This window comes from Plectropomus leopardus, chromosome 17 (genome assembly GCF_008729295.1).
Source record: "Plectropomus leopardus isolate mb chromosome 17, YSFRI_Pleo_2.0, whole genome shotgun sequence".
Lineage (NCBI taxonomy): Eukaryota > Metazoa > Chordata > Actinopteri > Perciformes > Serranidae > Plectropomus > Plectropomus leopardus.
Window position 1 is genome coordinate 7,361,089 of NC_056479.1, and position 21,999 is coordinate 7,383,087.

Here is a 21,999-nt window from a genome sequence, read left to right on the forward strand (position 1 = left end):
GGCGTAAGATCCCGACACCAAAAGCCACATGAAACACTGCCTGATGACATTAAGAGACAATGGGGACAGACAGAACCAGTCACAGTATGGACGGATGGCATTACTTGAGATCACAGGTGAACAGAGCTTGTCACATTCGTATGATTCGTGGCAGGACAGGTTAAAAATGCTGCCAGTAATGACATAATATAAGGAACATGATGGAGTCTATAGGGTAGGCAGGTGGATGAATCCAACAAATCCCAGACTTTTATGCAGCAGTCTGGTGTTCACTTCCTGTCTGAATGTGACGGGCTTTTGTTTTTTCTACACCTTACCATGTGCCTCCTTCCCCTAATCGTAAATATCTGTGCCAGTATGTACCAACCCGACACTGGTTATCATGAGCTTTTGTTGCACAGACATAACCACATGTCGTAATCCCACCATGTGCTTGTGTTTATATCACAATAGCTGCAATCCTGGAATGTAAATAGCAGATGAAGAGGAATACCTAATGCATAATATATCTACTGACAAAGCAGCAACATGTGATGAGTTGGGCTAAGAATGGGTTTGTTAAACATGAAGCAGGAATCATTAGAAATCATCATCTGCTGACCTTGAATAGCCATGCCATATTTAAAGCAATCTGGCTGGGAGATGTTTAGATATTTTTCTTTGGGCCAAAGTGTTGGATTGTCAGACTTTTCATTTCATATGCCCTGCAGCTAGTGGGCTATGCTGCAAGGTAGTAATGCTATTCTTGTAATTGCTATGTGGAAAAAGTCTCACTTGTAACCATCCACACGTGCAAGGAAGGAGTTCATCAAACAAAACACTTGTTTCTGTCAGTCCAATAAAGGTTCACCCAGCTGCTCTAACTATCTGAGCCTTTTACAGCTCTGTTAATTACCCTTTCTTACACACAAAAAGCACATAATAGTCAGTGATGCATCAGTTACAGTGGCCAGATTGAAGTCCAGGGAATCCATTTGTGAATGCGCAGAGGCTCAAACTGATGGATGTCTTTAGAGGTTGTTTTGCTGTTGTTTTTCCTGTTCAGGGAAACAAAAGGACTGTCACAACTTGACCTATGGGGGTTTTCAAATAAAAAAAATATATTGGTTTACTGTAGCAGCTGTTTCCTTGAACTCTACTTGACCCAAACATAATGAGGGAGGCTGCTGAATAATAATTTATTTTAGTTTAGCAAATCATTGCATTTAAATAGTGACTGAAATGTCATTTTGCTAAGCAATTTTGTGCAGAGATTTATAATCTCCAGTGGATAATAATTTCAAGGATACCCTCACTTTTCCTTTTGTCTCACCAATATGTAACTATTCCTGTTCATATAACACTAAAAATAATCTTTTTTTTTTATTTGTGAAAATTGCACTTATAATCATGGTCTGCAGAAGATTATCCTTTCCAATATGTCCTTTCTGTCCTTCTATGGAAGTCATCGTGTTACCTTTCCTCTAAAAAATGGCATATTTTTCAAATACTTCAAAGGAGGATTTTGTTAAAACCAATAATATGGCTTTTCTTTTTCATGCCAGCGTCTCCATCCATTGATTTTACTTTTTGTGTTTAATGATTACAGCCTCATAGGACCACAAACTAGGTTTGAGACTTTAGTTTGATATGTCTTGTTTTCTGTAACAGATCCAGAAAAAGAGATTAATATCTGTTTCTATCTCAGAAAACTTTCCACACCGAGATATTGAAGTTATGTTGAGGACACAAAATATATAATGATGATGATAACTGTGTTAAATGTTATGATAATTGTGAGTATATGTTCCTTGATGACCACAAAATAATTAAAAAAATATATAAAAATAACAATCTTGGTCTTCACAGTCTTCCATACACATCTGATGTTTTCTAATTACTGCAAAAACAAAGTGGTGTCATTGGAGCTCTTAAATTGGGATTTGACAGCACTGCAGTGATGAAAAGTAAATCTTTAACAGGACAAATGTTTGACATGTTGCCAAGTTCATCCAAACTCACATTAGCATGGAGGACAATGAAAGGACAACAGTGAGAAAACGGTCTCACTTGATTGCTATCTGGGAAGAAATCTTAAGTTTAAACACGGACACATTACATAATAAGGGAAATGTAAGATGCATTTAACTACAAAAGCACAACCATTTTCACCGCAACTATAATGTCAAATTTGGTTCCATCACATATATTATATCCTAAATTAAAGCATAACTGGGTATGATCTTTGCAAATTATTTGCACTGCAGACAACTGCAGCACTGCAGCAGAAAATAACTTAATGTGACACTTGTGATCCAAACGTATTGGAATGCAATGTTCATACAAGCTGTAACTTAGATTGTGAAGCATAATCTCACCATCCCTGCAGAATTAGAAAACTGTCATCCGCCGATTATTTGCAGACAGACAGTAGGCGAGTGTGTTGGTGCAGAGAGTGAGTTTCAGAGAGGAGCTCTTCAGCTGGGCAGGAGGACTGATGCTCATCAGTTCTAGCCACACTTCTGCTTTCTGGACCAGAGCGCTTGAGTCCATCAAATCCTGTTTACAAGACGTTTGAAGGACAGAGATAAGGGGTTTACTCTTTCTTGCTAAAAGAAGAAAAAGTATACAGGTGGATAGGGTGGATTTAAAAATGCTGAAAGTGCCACAGGATGAAATGTAGAGGATTTATCATCTTTAGTTGCTCTGAACTGATCAGGGACACACATGTACAGTTCATGTATGGCAACTAAGGTATCTCAGAACCAAGGAGCACCATATGTATATTGCTGTATGTGTATTCCAGTTGTGCAGATGTCAGTGTAAACTCATCATCCTCCTGTCTCCCACTGACTGCATGAGCCGCTTTCTCAGATTTTTTTTTTTTTCTTTTGTTCCCGATGCCCGGAGATTGAGCGCTGATTGCCTGTCCCCTGCTGTCCTGCAGCATGGGAGTGATCTGCAGGCGTGAGGACAGCAGGCCATTATTCAGTCTTTAGATGTGCTGCTTCTTATCAGTGCACAGGGTTGACTGAGGCAGCTGCTCTTGTCAACATGCCAGCACCCGAGCGTCCTCCAGGGGGGACAGGATTTGACGGGGCCGCTCGACAAACCCCTCCAAAAAATGGGAATACACAAACACACAATAACTCCCAGACAGCTAGTGTCGTGCTCTTGAAAGTGCATATGTGTAACCCCAACCCCCTGTCTCACGCCACCCAACATCGCCATCCAGCTCTCACTCTCAGTGGGGGCCGGTGTCAGTGTGGAGGGCATGGAGGAGGTGTTTGACAGGTGACGGCTGCAGAATGAGGCTGACAATCTTAAGTCACTTCAAATAGAGAGAAGATGACTATCTAAAATGAAAACGCTTCCTGCCGTGTTTTCCCTTTTTGGTGGTTTGCCATGTTGGATTAAAAGATATCGGCGGTGATGTTCACAGGGTTTATTTACCCGCAGAGATTAACTCATTGTGTTCTAATGTCTTTAAGTCGCTTCTTAGTTTGAAATAACAACAACAAATACGTTCTTATCATAATGCGACAATAGTGAACTCCACACAACATCTCTCCCCAACAAGGTCAGAGTATGGAAACCTGCATTCATCCCCAGAGAGAGAGAGAGGAAGAATCCTTTGTCGAGTTAGACAGTATAGAGACAAGAACACAAGTCGAAGTTTTATTGTTTTATTCCACAGAATAGTGAAATACTCATCCTTGTTTGTTGTCCTCTCCCATCTGCAAAGCTTTGCAGAAAGCAACAAATTTAGTGACGTATTGGTGCAACAATGGTTGTTTGGAACATACTAAACCTGTGGATGGCTACACAGAAGTGGATTGTGCTGCAGGACATTTTGAAAAGTTTTTATGAACATTTTTTTTGTGTGTTTGTTTTGGATCCCCACTGGAATCCTTTTGGAAATGCAGATTACATCCATTGACCTCCACAGATCAGGAGGTTCTAGATATTTCAAAGCACCATTTTTACATTTTTCTTTTTTATGGTCTTGAGGATTTGTTGTGATTTATTTCTTGTTTTGTTTAGAAGGTTACTTCCCATTTGTTTGTCTTGTTTTACTTTCTTCCTTTGTCTGTCTCCCACATGATACATGCAATTTGAAAACATGTTGCCAGAGGTGTTACCCAATCAGCAGCGATGTGTATATGAGTAAATTTCTAGTAGATCTTTAAGCATTGTGCTCACACATTTTGTCTACATTTCACACTTACTTTGGCAATGTAGACATATGTTTTCAGTGCCAAAGAAAGCACTTTGAACTGAACTGAATAAACCCAGTAGTGTTAAAAGGCAGTGCACCTGCGTAACACAACAAAGTGTCTAACACACCACCATTTCTGTTTAAATAAACGTTTTGCTACATTTTGTAGGGGCTGAACACAGCCTTGTCATTTTTACTCACCTGAAACACATTCAGTCTCAAAATGTTTTGCACCATTTTGCTACAATTTCCAGATTGAATGAAATGTTTCCTCAAATTCAGTGTGCAGCAGTGTGCAACAAGCTTGGAGGTTTGTTTTCTCCTGTTTGCTGAGTGTGTCAATGGTGTTACCCAGTCAGCAGCAACATGTATAAAAAACAAAATCTGGTTGATATACACTTATTTTACATAGATTTTGTGATCATATTTTTTATTATTTATTATAACATAACAAACAAAGGTATGCCATGACATACATATGTTTTGTTCTAATTTCACACTTGCTTTTGCAATGTAGACACAAGTTTTCTGAGGCAAAAAAGCCTCTTTGAATTATATTTCAACCACACAGTATTTAAAGGCAGTGCGCCTGTTTAATGCATCAGGGTGTGCAGCATACCACCATATGTTTAAATAAATGCTTTGCTATGTTTTGTCAGGACTGAACGCAGCCCTGTTTTGTATTTGTCTCATATCAGCTTGCCTGTTCAAGAGTTGTCCCTGCACACCTGTCTTGTATTAATCTTGTTGGCTTCACCCTACAGCATCCTTGTGTCTCCACTGTTAGTCAATCGTTGTTTCCCTCCTTATGCCAGTGCCCGCCCACTCCAGGTCTGACTTGTTCTTGTGATTGGTTTTCTGAGTATATATACTTGTGTGTTTCACTTTGTTCTTTGTTTCACTTTGTTGCTTGTCAGTGTGGCCAGTGTGAAGTCTTTGCTTTAGCTTGTCTTGGGTCCTTTCAAGCCACCTTGTTCTGTTTTGCCTCTGCTTGCCTGTTCCCAGTATATGGTAATAAATAAATGTTTTCAATTTCTTGTTGCCCACCTGTTGCTTCAGCATTTGAGTCCACCTGCATGCACAACCTTGACATCACTGAGTATTTAATACTCAAAGCATTAAATTAGTGAGTTAGTGAATTTGTGAATAATGGAGTATTCCCCAACCGCAATCTAACCAACAATTATGGATGTTTCTCTTTGTCCTCCATCTCCACATTGCTCAGTGCATAAAACTTGCAAACTCAATGCACAGCAGCTACAAAGCATCCTTAGTTTGTCCAGAAAGGACTTCTCCAGCCAGGCGCGAGCATCAAAGTGTTTTAGTGTAAGCAGCACTGTAAATGGCTACTCCAAATTCCCACTTAATAAATCTCCAAATATCATGTAAATAAATGGCATGACTGTGATGAGATAGAAATAAAAGCATTTTATATTCTATGCTCATGTTAAATATTGCAGTCAGTGGTTTCTCACTAGGCAGGTAGTTCAACAACATCCTGACCTGCCCTTAGGTTTTGAATTTGAGCCCTGGATGAATAAACATGCTTATTCCTACTCAGACATTGTGCTGTGTGGATTTGAGACACATGATCTCTAAGATATTTGGAATCAAATAAGTTTTTAATAGTTATGGTCCCAACAGCTCTGCTGAAGCACCCTGCTGTATTTCTCCTTTGTCTTTCTCCTCCTCCTCCTCCTCCTCCTCCTTCCTCAAAATGCCTGGCCCGACTCACTACTGCGCAGCAGCTATAATTATTTCCCAATTTTTCAGGTAGTTCTGAAATCATTTTGGGACACAGAGGAAGTCTGCAGTGTTGTTTCCTAAAAGCATAACCTCGGGCACTGTGCCTCCTCAGGTGGTAAGCTCCTTACTGTGCCCAAGGATTTTAATGATCTGCCTTTCACAGCAGAGTTCCCAATGAGTGTGTTTACATGTTCGAGTATCATGTTTATTTGGCCTTATCTGGGTCATTAATACCAACATATACAAACTGTACATACAAATACTATTGCCCTCATTACTGGTCACTCCATTCTATTTGTTAAGGCATGTGATATTCTCGCACTCAACTACACATTCACTGTGTATACACTTTGGACTAAAGAGCAACAACCACTCTTAAAACGCTGTCCACCATATTGAGAAGTGTCATCCTGTCATTTTCACTTCCACCTCTTACATCAGGGGAGCAATGGTTGAAGATTTGGCCGCACCTGCACAAGAAGTCGACGCCACTCAGTAATCGGGATGAGGTGTATGCATGCAACAGTTTTTTATGGAGTACCCCAGGGAGAATATTTGGGTATCTCATAAATGGGTATGGGCTTATCTGATATTCTGAAAACAAGGTGTTAACATGTTCAAACACGTAAACGGGATACTTCAGAGACCTGGTCATAAACAAGTTACTCATGTCCATGAAAATGCACTCCTTGAACCTGGTTTCAAACTTTATAAGCCATCTTAATGTTATTTATAATGACTGTGATGATAATTATAGATTATGATTGAAAGACTCCACATTTTTATGTTATACAGAAGGTAAAAACAGCATCATGATATTTTAAATCTACCCACTGAGAATCTGCCTCATTTTACTAAAAAAAATCCTCTGAAATTTTCTGTTCCAGGGAGGAATAGTAGAGAACGGTAACCGTAGCAGCGTGGGACCATTTAGCAAAATATGACTTCCATCTTCCATCCACAACTTTCCAAATTTACTGTGTTTATAAAATCCTCTGAGTGAATTAAAGCTGCTGATGGCGAGGAGCACACATGCATTCGGGACTAAACGTCACATTTGGGATGTCTGATTAGTTTCATTCTCTTGCAATTAAATCTTTCAGGGAAATCTTTTTTTTATTGGTTCACTGTCGAACAAGAACTGGTATGAGTATTTTCTACAGCTCGGGGATTTCAAAACTTTCACTTGTGTGGAATCTAATGAAAATATCTTATTAAAAACAACGCCCCACTGACAGCAGTGAAGCACTGATCAAAGTATGCTGCTTCATCAGCCACGACGGCTGGCTTGTAATTCGTTTTCTTTCTTTTTTATTTTAGAAAATATTTAAAAAATGCATGAAACCAGTCCCATTCAGGTGTATGTTTACACTCTAATCCTTCTATCACTTCTATCACTTCTAAGTTTTAGTAGCCTTTGTTAGCCTAAGGATTAATGTACGGAGGCTGAATATTTATACAGATCTCAGTGTTTACTATTATATTTTCTGCAGCACATGGATAATACGATGGGATGAAAGGGACAAACTTGTGACGTTAAGTCTCCGGGAGAGAATACAAACAGTAGGTAACAATAATCCGTAATATAGAGCGAAATGTAAAACTTTGCATAAGGACTTGTCGTCTCTCTCTGCAGACCGTCGGCGTACAGATGTATTAAACTCTGAGGCATCCAGACTGTTTTGTGGTTTGAGAAAATCTCTGCCTTGAGCATACAACAGTGGGTTCTCATTTTCTTTTTGTCCTTAGGCAGGACATCATAACTGTCTCTGACAGGCTGAGAAATGTAGGAAATCAGAGGTAAGCAGCAGAAATGGGGGAATGTTCTGAAGTCACTGAGAACACAGAGTCTCTGCTTCATGATGATGATGATGATGATTTTCCTCTGACATTTGTCACTGAGGTTTTTTGGGACATGTCATGAAGGGAATAGATATGTAAAAGAATATCATATCAATGAAAACTCTCAGTTGTTGTTCCAAATACTTCAGCTTTTCCTTGTTTACACGTATAAAACTGGCAATTGCTTCACTTTTCCTCATCCCTCTTATTGTGTTGTTTATACACACAGGAAACATTTTTGACACTGAATCAATTATGATGATGCAAGTTTTCCACCAGAATTGAAAACCTGCCTGAGTCTACTGTCAGAAATGAAATGGATTCTGCTGCTACCTGCCACTGCATGATACTGGATAGAAATGTTGGTGAAGGTGTATTATCCATGTACACCCTGGACAGGTCAATAACCGGGCTGTCACTAGACACAGAAAACCATGTTCACATTCACACCTACATAGAGTCAAAAAATGTACCTGCATGTCTTTGGACTGTGAGAAGAAACCGGAGAACCTGGGAAAAACTTGCAAACATACCCAAAACCGCCTTGCTGTGTGTCTTTTGGCTTATTCTTTGTTTAATGTGAAAGCTTACATTATAAAAAAATACACTATACATCACATTCTTAGTGCCAAAAAGCAGATGGTCACAGTTAGAGACTAGTTGGTAAATTTAGTGGAGCATTTAGCAGATACAGACCAATATATTTCCCTCATAATCATGTTCATCCTAATATTTAGGATGAACATGATTATTGCTAGCCCCCCTGGGCCCTGGTTAGTGGCTCAGCCCCAGAGAGCTTTCCCCCTCTTACCCCCTTATGGGCAGCCCTGCTTACATTCATCAGGTGGACACATAGACAACTCAAAATGAATGCAAATGTTGCTCTGTAACTGTTAGATTTAAATGTGTTCATGTTTTGTTTACAGGTGCATCCAAGCAAGAGACAGAAAATACAGGTTTATTGTGTTATTATAATGCAAACACACACATTCAAATCTCTAAAGTCCATGAACTTTTTAAATATGATATCTGTGCATCAGTAACAGAATATAAAATATTCATGAGGAAGTCGGAACATTTAAAACTATCCCTGGGAGACAAAGTAGTGGCAGAGAATTGTTTGAAGTGTACGGCTTTAACAGAAACACCTTTGTCATCCTCAACCTTGACTCTCATCCAGCTGCAGTGCTGCTCCACACATCATCAAATCCACTGTGATGGCTCATTCTGAGTTTTTTGACATTGTAATTTAAACTTTTTGATGTATATGCTATATGTGCAGTTGTTTTGATGATCCGCTGTGAATGTTGATGGAAACTTAGCGAAACAATTCTATTGTTTTCAATCACGACTGACAGTTTCCAGGGTGTAATGTACTCCCCTCAGTCTAGCGTTTATTTTCATTTTATATTCAGATTTGAATCTTTTTATTTCCACCTGACAGCCTTTTGTTACATTATCTGTATTTCACTTTACTTCTTTGAATGCTTTTGTGTAATTATCTATATCACATCTTTAAATGAAAGATCCAAGACGTTTTTCATGCACTCAATAGATATGGAATCAATTATTTCCCTCAAATGCTGGTCACAAATTTGTAAACATTTATTTTAGCGAGAATTTCCCTTATTCTGAGATAATAAATCCTGACAGTGGCATATACATTTTGTGGCCTTTCATTGTGACCATCCCAAGACAGACCTGTGTATTAATGATGCCATTTAATCATCTTCTTGATATGCCATACCTGTCAGGTGGATGCATTATCTTTGAAAGGGATAAAGTGCCTACTTACACAGACTGACAGAAATATGTCTATACTGAGTGCAGGAAAATAGTCTTTAATCTTGAACTTGAACCTGTGAAAAATAGGAGCAAAAAGAAAAGTGTTGCATTTCATTTTTGGTTCAGAATATTTAGGATTTTTGCAAACCAACATTGTTTATGAGGGAAATGTATTGCAAAAGCAGTAGAGTTGCACTGATCCTGCAACTGAAGCCACATGAGTGATGCATTTTATTGGGAAGTTGAAATCGCACATCTGTGTGTTTGTGTGTGTGTGTGTGTGTGTGTGTGTGTGTGTGTGTGTGTGTGTGTGTGCATGTGTGCAAAACAATATCAATTGTACAATAGAACTGAATCCAGTAAAGGTCAATTTTCACCAGTCAATTTTCAAGTTGTTTCTAGAATTGACAAAAGGTCAAAATGACTTGATAAAAACTTGATATAAACTGTTTATTTCTTACACATGTAAAACTGTAACATGTATGAAATAAATGGTTATCATGGACATTTGCTATCACTACAGCTACTTCAGCATTCTGGCTCTAATCGATACCCATGTTACATCAAACATTCGAATTTTCCTGTACAGTATTTTCCATCAGTGTATTTTACTGCGTTGACATGAATATTTACACATGCTGAGGGTTGCATCGATCCTTTTTTCCCTGCAGCTTAGTTGTTGCTCCCTCAGCATTAGTCACTGCCAGCTCCTCTTAAGGTGACCGAGCAGAGTGCACATTAACCATGTCATTCACCAGCTGTACCCTTGTCATACATTCTTTCAGTCTGACAGAAGTTGGGGCTTAAAATAGCAAGTACTCTTGTCAGAAAATCCAATCTAAAATTAAGCCCTGTTCAATCATACATAAGCCAAATTTCAAAGGAAGCCAGTTGAATAATGGAAGAAAAGGGAGATTTCCCCATGCAGCTATTGTGTCTGACATGCTCCGAGTTAACCCAAAATACAGGAGCTATCTTCACTCCAACACTGTCTTCTATACACTGTAGGTTGCAGCATGCTGGAACATGTACCTCTATTTCTCCTTCATCCAAACAGCAGTTTGTCAATCCCAACAAACATGTTTCAGCTCAACAGCATCTCAAAAAACCATTTACACTACAAGAGGGAATGCTGAGGGCTGTGGTTATTCCTCAGTTTTTGCGGTGGATGTCTTCAGTCTTTGCATTTTCACTTTTTCCGTGCCTGAGGAGGAAATATAACACCCAGAACGTCTATAATTCTTAATAGAAAAATCCTAAAAGGGATGTGTATAGGGTGCAGTGTACACGGGGGGGAGGCTTTAAAATCTTGTTTTCGCCTCTAAAAATACATTTTCCAAAACCAAAGAGAGCTGCACGGGGTATTAAAATATGTTTATATTGTATAGATAATCTATCCTTCATGTCAGAAGGTCTAATGAACTGGCAGGATGGAGACTCACTTCAGTCAAATTAAATAAACATCAAACTGGCAATGTACACTCCTGACAACCTTGATTAGAACCTCAATATGTTAGAAAATGGCTTTTTCTACATTATGCTCTGTCCTGAAAAATAAACACAACAAGAAGAGATTTTGTAACACATAAGAGTTATTTTCTCTTCTATAAATGATGGTAACATGTCTGATTTTCTGCCCATAATTTTTGCTCCACTGAACCTGTTTTCATAGATATTGCACCTTTTTTTATTTTTAAATCTCAGGAATTATGGTTGTGAGTATTTGAATACTGGTGCAACAAAAGAGCTACTAATATATACATTTTCTGCTGTTATCATACCTGTGTGTAAAAGGTATATACTCCAGATTCACTGTTAAGTTGTCAAAACTCTTTAATGCAGTTCCAGTGAAGAATTCCACTAATACAGTATTTAACAAACCAGTTGCAGAATAGAAGGAAAACAATTGATGTATTTATAGTATGGTCTTAGTTATTAGAGTTCAGGTTTCAGTTACGATTATAGTTATTAACATGTTTATAATTGTATTATCTTCTTTTCCTTTTTGTGTGTTTGCAAGTTTTTTGGTTGTTTTGTTTTGTTGTTGTCTTTTTGTGTTTTTTTGTGATGGCTGTTGTGTTGCCACTTCCCACTGGAATTAATATACTGCCTACCCAAACAGTTCCTTTATCTATATACTATTAACTATTAAGGCCTTGCTTTTCAGCATTAATTGCAAAACACCACAGCAATGACACCTCCTGCATATCTCCACATGATCTAAAGCCACAGTCACAAAATTGGACAAAAAAAGAAAGTATTAAAACCAAAACTCCAAATTTCATAATACAACCATTTTTTATATATTCTTTTACAGTTTCATTTACTTTTTGTCACTTTAAATGACAAACAATATTGTGATGATGTAACGTGTGAGGCAGGAACAGAATTACTTTTTTTTATGTATCAGTCCCAGGATTTCGCATACCAGTTTTGGGATTCTTTCAGCCTTAAATGCTTGAATTCACAGCAAATTTTCTAAAGAACTGCAATGCATGTTGTAATGTCTTATGAGCATTCAGGATTTCCCACAGAATTATAATCTTTCAGTGATGATGGGGGCTGATGATCAGTTGTTGCTGCTGTCCAAAGCATTGACCATGATCAACCGTGATCTACTCTCTTCCTGCTCTTATTGCTCTCTTTGCTCAGTAAGCGCGAGCTAAGAAAGCAGCAGCAGCTAACATCCAAACTCAAGCAGTTCACCAGTCCCCACAAACTCACACCAACACCAAAATGCCACATTAACACATGAACATCTTATGGGTAACACTGACCATGTGATGTGCACAGTTAGCCTTGTTGCTGTGTTAGTGTGAAGAACTCACACTTCCCCAGCAGTAGCCTCATGACAAACACAGAGAGAGCAGAGCAAGGAGGTGCTGAGCGAATATATTCGCTGCATACACCTCTACAACAAATATGATTTAGCCCCTAAATGGTCAAATTGGGGTTAAGTTGTGGTGATTGGACATAATTGCAAGGTCATGCAGAATACACAGACATTAGCTGAATTTGCACTTATTGTTGCAAACATCCCGAAGGAACTAATGAATATGTTTTTTTTATTGTCAACAAACCCAATAAAAAAAAAACAAAGTCAACAATGTGTTCCTTCTTCTCTCAACACTGTCAGTGGCTCTCAGCTTCATACTAATTGGTTCGGAAGATGTAGCTTTTTAAAAACCCTTCACAAATATATAATTTCCTGTTTAAATAAAGGCTCAGTAATTTCCCCCGAAAAAAGCTGGTCACTATAGTTTTTAACAAACAAACAAGGAAAGGAAGTGCATTAGTTGGGGACTGTTTTCAGAGATGGATGAATCAACATTTGATGCTGTAGTTAACATTTGGGGCAGCTAGATGGAGTTTGTGAGATTGAGTAAAAAATAAACTAGTGTGTGTGTGTGTGTGTGTGTGTGTGTGCACTCGCGCATATATATAACAGGGAACATACTCATCGTTACACAGTCACCAACAGGGAACGGCAAAACTAACCATTTGATGCTGTATATGTTAACTTTTGCGGGCAGCTAGACTATGGTGTTTGTGACAGGCTTAGGAGTAAATATGTGTGTGTGTGTGTGTGTGTGTGTGCGCGCGTGCGTGCGTGCGTGCGTGCGTGCGTGCGTGCGTGCGTGCGTGCGTGTGTGTGTTCATGATAGTAAAGGAACATGTCATCCAGTGCAACAGTGTGGCTCATTGATTTGTCTTAAATAGTTTTTGGACAACAATGGAGCTCTATGGCAAAGAGAAAAAAAGGCTTTGGACACATGCAATTATGTTAGTACACATTTATTGTTGATTTTGGTCTTTTTGAGGGATATATTGACAATAAGACAAATATGGAACATCACCAGACTCATACGTTAAGTCAGTAAACAAAATTTAAGAAGTTCAAAGATGCTCTAAGAAGTGTGCAGGCTGTTTGTTGGGGTTGTGTATCCACTCACAAGATGCCAGAAACTGTGTTCTGGTAAACACTCTGAACACACACACACACACACACACACACACACACAGTCTGCAGCAGGACATGTCTCTGGCTCTCCGGCTGGCACTCTGACAGCAGCATCTGCGAGAATCTGAGCGCTGCAGCGGATGACACTCTGCTCTGAACTGTCACGGGAGCAGATGGTTTATCAATTCAAAGCAAAAGAGGGAAAAATAAGAGAATCAAGCTTCAGAGCAGCAAACAAACAAACCGCTGAGCGATCAAAGTATCACCGGCCTCTGGATCCCTTTCCTCTCCTCAAAAATGCATGAAAGGAAGACAGTGCTGTTGAAATTTATACATACAGCAGTCTGGGACTCACACTTGGAAAGGGAGCCACGTGTAGTGGGCAAATGTTTTATTCTCTTTCAGACTGATGGTTGGAATATTGCAATCCAGGCTATCTGGAGAGACACACTTTAGCTTTTTTTCTACTCCATATAGTGTTGGAAAGAGCACTAATGGAGGAGCTATTGAACAATAAAATCCATATTGACATTACTGGGGATTATATGGGATAAAATGAAAAGCCTCTTCAATGTAAAAACACACAAATGAGTCCAATTTAAGTGCTGAGTTTGTTTCTGTAGACAGAGTTTTAAAGTGAGTGTGTAATTTATGGGAACATTTCCTTCAGGTGGATGAGTTTCTCCCTCTGGATCAATGTTCAAAGGTCTAAACACAAATGACGGCGCGGCTTCATTGGTGAAAGTTTTCCGCTGGTCTGAATCCTGAGGCGTAACAAAAATGATAAATTCATTTCATGTGCCTCAATTTGCATCTGAGGTAATGAGTTTACAATCAGTTGGATCTAATGTGATATGTCTCTCATGGCGATGCAGATTGTCACGGCAAATTGAGTTTTACACAACCTGCCAAAGCGAATGTACGGAGACGAGAACGGGCCAGTCTCGCTCCGTAAGTAATCTCTCATATTTCACATTTCACCTGATGATTTGTGGAGGTCTCTGAGTTTGTCAGTCAGGTACTAACAAGCGCAGCTAAAGTCCGTCTTAAAGGTCAGCCATCCATTGAGAGGTGTGGACTTTCTGAATAATTCATCTTCACTGTTATCCTTTGGAAATTGAGAGCAGGAAATCGATTCCACATGCATGGCACCACTGTCCATATTAACCGCCTCCATGTCTTCGGCAACATTTACTCTCTAATTAGTGGATAATCAACAAGTATAATGGATTTTACAAGGTGGAGGAGTGTAGTGCAGGAAGAGAGCATCAGGAGTTTAGTTACTCAAGATAAATTGTTTCCTGATGGTGAAGATTCTTTGGACACAACACAACTTTATGACAGCGTCTACGATTTTGGCAACATAGACAAAGTCAGTGTAAACAAGCCTGAACAGCTGTTTCTACACCCACAGTGGAATTCACCTAGTAGAGTTGTGTTTGAGTCTTTTGGGGATAGAGGTCAATACTTCAGATCTCAGAATGCCAACTGTATAAATGAAGCAGCAGCTGATCGGCTAGATTTTTAAATTTTCCTTGGCTGGTCGCCATCCATTCATCATCTGTCCACCACTCAAACCTCCATATCCTTACTTTCTGTGTCACTACATTAAGGGCATTACATCTTCCATCAGCATTTAATGGTGACACTGTAGGTACGTAAATCATGAGGTTTGGAACATGGACATAATTCCTTCAATAGGATACTGGGCGGGGTCTCAATTTGGACTCAAAAGCTGCGCTTCCATCAAAAGCTTCCAGTATAGTACTTTTGGAAACAAAAGGAACACCTACAAACAGGTGCCTAGACCCTAGCTCTGTTTAGCATTTCCACCGTAGACAGTGCTGTGGCATGCAGGAGGGGTTGTTTTCACTTGCTGCTTCATCCAGCACCTCTCACTGTATTTCCTGACTCACCACTGATCCAGAGTGAAGTTTGCATCATGTTCATCATCCACAGAAAAAGGCTGCACAGCAAGATTTTCACAATGAGCTAGATACACAAGTATGCGGCTGTACGGCTCTGCTAACCAGCCAAGTTGCACCTACAGTTTACATCCATTCATCCATTCATTTCATTTCATCCATTTTCGTCCACTTATCCGGGGTCGTGTCACAGGGGCAGCAGCCTAAGCAGGGAAGCCCAGACTTCCCTCTCCCCTGCCACTTTGTTCAGCTCTTCCCGGCGGATACCGAGGCGTTCCCAGGCCAGCTGAGAGACATTGTCTCTCCAGCATGTCCTGTGTCCTACCAGTGGGATGTGCCCTAAACACCTCACCGGGGAGACGTCCAGGAGGCATCCTAATTAGATGCCCGAGCCACCTCATCTGGCTCTTCTCAACGCAGAGGAGCAGCGGCTCTACTTCAAGGTCCTCCCGGGTGACCGAGCTCCTCACCCTATATCTAAGGGAGAGCTCAGCCACCCTACGTAGGAAGCTCATTTCGGCTGCTTGTACCCACGATCTTGTTCTTTCGGTCACTACCCAAAGCTCGTGACCATAGGTGAGGGTAGGAACATCCATGTCTGTGAAAAAATTGATGCTTCACACACAGACGATCTATACATTAACACAGTTTCTAGGTGGTTCTAGGCTTTTTGAGTTATGGTCAAAACATGCTGTACGAGGTCACCATGATCTTGACCTCTGACCTTTAAACACAGGTTCTAACTAGTTCATTCTTGAGTCCAAGTGGACATGAATGGATGAAGTTGAGGAAACGCCATCAAGGCCGTCTTCACATATTCACGAACATGAGACTCATGCAAGGTCACAGTGACCTTGACCTCTGAACACCAAATTCTAATCAGCTCATTGTTGAGTCCAAGTGAAGATCCGGTCAAATTTGAATAATTCCCTCAGGGGTGTGTCAGTTACCTGACCACCAAAATGTAACCACCTTATTCTTGATTCTACTTGAATGTTTTTGCCATATTTTTGAGATGTCATGTTCACAAAAACAAGAAACACAAGGTTACCTTCACCGTGACCTTGAACTTTGACCTATGACCACCAAAATCTAATCACTTCATCATCCTTGTTTCCAAGGAAACATCCTCAAGACACTGCCACTGCCACTGCTTGAGGTTTCTCCAATAGGGATGGCATTGTTATCTCTGTGACCCTACCCACCTATCATCCTGAAGGCCGAATAACTAACACACACAGTTTTTATTTTTCCAAGTCAAGTGTCCAATTACCAATTTTGAAACAACTTCAGTCGGATTCGATTCCAAATTTTGTGTGCACAGCTCTGCTATGCAGCAGTGTAAAAGCTGTCTGATTTTTTTTTTTTTTGCATTCAGGTGTAATCAGTCCCTCCCATTGACAGTTCCCACCAAAGTGTGCATGAGCACTGAAGAAAATGGTCTGACTCTTTCAGAGCGCTCCACCACAGGCTAATTTTAAAAAATAAATAATAGACCTGTTTCCAGCATGTTGCACTCTTGTTTATTTCTTTTTGTTTTAAAATAACAATTTTATTGAAAAAACTTCTACTGGAGTTACTGAACAGGAGGCAGGCCTTCTGTTTACCTCCCAGTACTAGTGAACATAACTTATTCAAAGATGGTTCCCCTGAGAGACACACGCTGCTTCGAGGGATGGTCGATAACGGCCAGCACAACAGAGCGAGACAGACAGGTAAATCTATGATTTAATTCAGGGTGAGCTTAATGTAAAGTGTAAATACATACACAAAAATGTGAACCAAAAAAATTATACAGTGTAAATCTTGAATGAATGAAGACTGGGATTTTATTCACCCAATGAGCGCTTTTAAAAGGCTCCACAAAACCTGAAGTGAAAGAAGACTGCGAGCTGTCAAACTCGATGTAAACAATTCATGATGTGGAAAAAAAACTCACCCCTGAAATGAGGAAGGGAATGCATTCACTACATTTCGAGGTCGAGGAGACGCACAATGTGTTACATGATAAACAGTAAATACTTCTTGTTTGCTCATAAGAACACTCCACAGAGCACCTGCAACCAACTGATAACCTAATGATGGAAATGTTCAGATTTTGCTTTGAGAAATAAAGATTTGCACTACACATGTTGTTGGACATGACACACAGTTATTAAAATGAATTTTATAAGAATAAACAAGTGCTATTTTATAGGGAAGGTACTCATATCATCACTTAATGAAGAGGCTTTGATGGTAGAAATGTTGCATTTATAAAAATTGTGTTCAGGTAAAATATCAACGATTATGCCAGTCATTTTTTATCTGCTATTCTGAGTCACCTTCAGTTGATATGTACACTAAAAGCAAGCAGCAGCGATGATTTGCAGATTTTTTTTTTTTTTCCTCTGATTGTGCCTCTCAGGTTAGAAGCTTCACCTTTTTTCTTGGAGGTTGTTTGAGCTGCACTGTATGCAACTTGTGAGGTGAACTACAGACACTATTCAAGGCTAAAAAAAGTGCAACTCCTCTGCATTTTTTGGGTACAAATGGGCACTGGAACATCATACATGAAATATAATACAGTAAAATGCATTTCTTTGTAGTAAAGATAAACAACAAAGTGATATTTACTGAGATTAAAAGGTGTATTTGTGATACTGTCATTTTGTCAAACATTTTTTTAAACATTTGTCAGAATCAGTCAAGTATCTATCAATGAGATGATAGGTTAGTGTATTGCACTCCACCACTTTTGTTTTGCATTTTTGTTCTTTGTGGAAAACATGATAAACTAGAAAAGTGCAACTGTAGAGAACACACTGCCAACCTCTGCCCAGAATGATGGCAACCACTTTAGACTATTGTTGCACTTTCAGCAGACTTGCAGCATGTTTCAGAAGCAACCCAGAAGCTAAACTGTGTGTGAAAAATAGATAGAGTATAATTATGAGTGGAGAACAAAAGAAAACCATCTCACAGGTAGACCATTAAGAGCTGTGTCCGGTGGTCCCTCTCAGCCTTTACAGCCAACATGCAGTGAAGATAACATGTTTCATAACATAACGTAACATGCATGAAATTAATCTGCAGATGCACTGGTTCAAAATAAAACCAATCTTTTCTACAGGTTTTTGAGCCAAAGGCTAAAATGTGGCCTGCAACAGACCCGAGGGCTTGTTTTTAACTGAGTTGATTTCCAGAAAACCTCCAGGACCTAAAGACCAGATAATTAAGAAGACTAAACAGTCAGCAGTTAATGAGGATATCAGTCAATAAAACAGTTTTTTCAACAATTGTGAATCACTGTAAAAAGAGATGCTTGAGCATAGAGTCATAAATGTGCACACAAAATACAAGGCTGATTGATCCAGTAGTTTGTGAGATAAGCTGCACTGAACTAAATTACAAAATCTTTTCCAGATATATCTTGTTGAATCAAGCCATGCAGATAGTTTGGGTTTCATTTACAAATTATAATTGTCACATTCTGTCTTTGTTTAGTCAAGTTTTGATATTTTTTCTGAAAAACCCCTTTTAATGCTTCCACCTAAACCCCTCCTACTAGATTTTAGTTTTCCTATCCAAATAGATTTTAACATTGTCAACTTGCTCTGTTTTGATATTAAGTCCCTATTTTTCTTTGCTGTGTTTTATGACTATTTGCAGCTGAAGTGACCCATTTTCCTCACAGCGATCATTAAAATTCATTAAACTTTCATCTGATCTGCCTCTAATTTAAGACACATATGACAAATCACCCAGCAGTCCTGCCATATAGGCGTCACCACATCCTCTTGAGACGTATGAAAATCTGTTTTTTGAAAACCCAGCTCCTCCATAGCAACCAGGCAGCCCGGCAGAGCCAATCACATTCTAGCAATCATCTTTTGGCTCTTGTGGGTGGCATTTTAAAGAGCCTGTCGTCACAGTGGAAGGAGAGGGATAATGGTGAGAGAGCACTCCGTCGTGGCCTGTGGCATATGGAGCAGTGATGTACAGAGGAGTGTGTGAGCTCCCTGGTTACCTTGGAATGTCCTTGAAGAGGCTGTTGATGTCATTTTCTTCCCACACAACATCAGTTCCCTTTAGCCTCCCTCGCTTTCATTCTTCCTGCACAAATACACATTGTATGGGTCCATTGTGTGCATTTGACTCCAAGTGTAATAATACATGCTGTTGTCAAGCGTTTTACTCTGCACCTTCTTATATCTACACTCTTTGGGTCTGTTTTCAGTCCTTTGTGTTAATTTGGAGAATTTATTTTTAAAAAATAAAATAAAAGTTCAATTAAATTTGGTGGAAAGTCAGTCCAAACTGCACCCAAACTTAAATAAAATTTGCATTAATCCAAATCGGTTTTCACTTTTGCAAGTTTAGGGCATTTTGTATTTTGTACTTTAGTATTAATAATAATGATAATAATAATAATAATAATAATAATAATAATAATAATTTTAATTATATTATAGGCACCTTTCAAAGCACTCAAGGTCACCTTACAGGGCAATTCTAAGGCAGGACTAGATAGAGTATTTTGATGCAGATCCAGATGTAGATGCAGATTTGCAAATATTTTATTAAAGTAGTGAATTTCAAAGACTGTGCAGCGATGGCAGTGGAAGTGTAAGCTCTTGCAGTGCTTGCTAAAATATTCAAAGATTAAAGCGAGATAAAGATTAATAATCACATACATAATGGTACATAAAGTTTGTAGTGAACATTGTCTTCTCCATAGATTATCTATTGTACAACTCACAAAATAGGAAATGCATGAATTAAAGATGAAATTAGGAACATTATAAGGCAAAACTTTAGCTACAAAAAAAAGAAAATGGGGCAAAAATTGTGTATAATGCAACAGGAAAAAGGCAGCTACAGTTGGGACCTTGTTCTTACATCTGGTGAAACACAACCAGAGCTTTCAATCCATGGACTGTACTGGTCTTGTGTGTTATACATTCATTGTGCAGTTTTTTTGGGGGGGACAAAATATAAGAATTCATCTGTTGAGGCCCTGTCCATGGTGCTGGAAGGTGTGCTCAGTATGTATGCTAAGGTCTGATATAACTGTTCCCTACCTTGATAACAACACCAATTAGTAATGAAATATTATAATTTACAAACAAATTATGGATGATTTTTAAACTGTGTATTTTTTGTTAAAGTAAGTTTTTTGGAACTTGTTGTGTCCCTGTCTCTCTATCTGAAATTTTGTCCCAAATGTTTTCATGTTGCACTTATATTTTTGGTTGTTTTGTGTTTACACAAATGACAAAATAGGTACAAATGTGTAGAACTCATAAAGTTAATGCAAAAATGTATCATAGAATAGCCTTGAATTCACAATTATTTGTTTACAATTGAAGAAAATTCAGTGGACAAATGTCAAAAGTTTTTAAATTTGTGTTTAACTTTTTTTAGTTACAACTGACTTACTTAAGCTAATCATCAATCAGTCTGTGTAATATTTGTGTTGTTGTTGCTTCAGCAGATCACTTATGTTTATTTCGCTTAGACTTTACCAATACCAGAGCTTTATTTGCTGTTACGCCATCACATTTTAACATTTTTTCATGCATTCTGGCATGTATCCATATAATTAATTGCTTTACAACCACTGAGAGTTGAACATGGTCCCCTGGCAGCAGTTACTTCCACATTCCTGCGCAGTTATTGCAGAAGTCCACTCCACTCCCCTTGTTTTCGCTCGCTCTTGCTCTGACAGCCCGCCTGATGAAGTTAACCTGAGAATCTGGGTAATAAATCAAGACACCTTGGTTGTCCACTTGATAACACCTCATACTCAGCAATTATCTGCTGAATCAGATTGGTCACCGCAAGTCGAGGGAGCCATAAATCTGCAGCACCTTCTGATCTCTGAGATATATCCGAGGGAAATGAGTACGGCGACGAAGCTGCTGACTTGTCAATGTTTTTTCTCTTTCCCACAGGAGAGAACAAAGAGAGGTTAGAGAGAGCAGGAAATGTATGTTGAATGAGAATGAAATGTTAGATTATAGGGTAAACACAATGCTCTGCAGGCAGTTGGGCAGTTTTAAAATGAACAGATTACAAAAGAAGCTTATTTTATGTTGTCAGCCACAGTGGAAATTAAGATTCTATGCTGATGACCTCTTAGAAATACATTTTAACACCTTCAGCAGCCTTAATTGAAACCAATTCAGCAAATTGGTTTCACTTAGGAACCCTGACAGTGTACCAAGGTGTTAACTGGGATAATTATGCTTTGCTCAACTTGCTTTGCTGGGGACCATGTTTGCAGAATGACAGGAGTTACAGCAGCCATATACATGTTTGTAGGATTTTAGGACATTTCTAGGATTTTAGGATATTGTTAGGATTTTAGGATGTTTCTGGGATTTTAAGAATATTCTATAATTTTAAGACATTTCTATTATTTTAAGACGTTTCTATGATTTTAAGATGTTTCTAGGATTTAGGACATATCTAGGACCTCAGGACATAAAGGGCTTAGCTAGCTCTGTTAAGGTGTGTGGGGGAACCTCCACTGGGACTTTTTTGATTAAAAAAAGCTC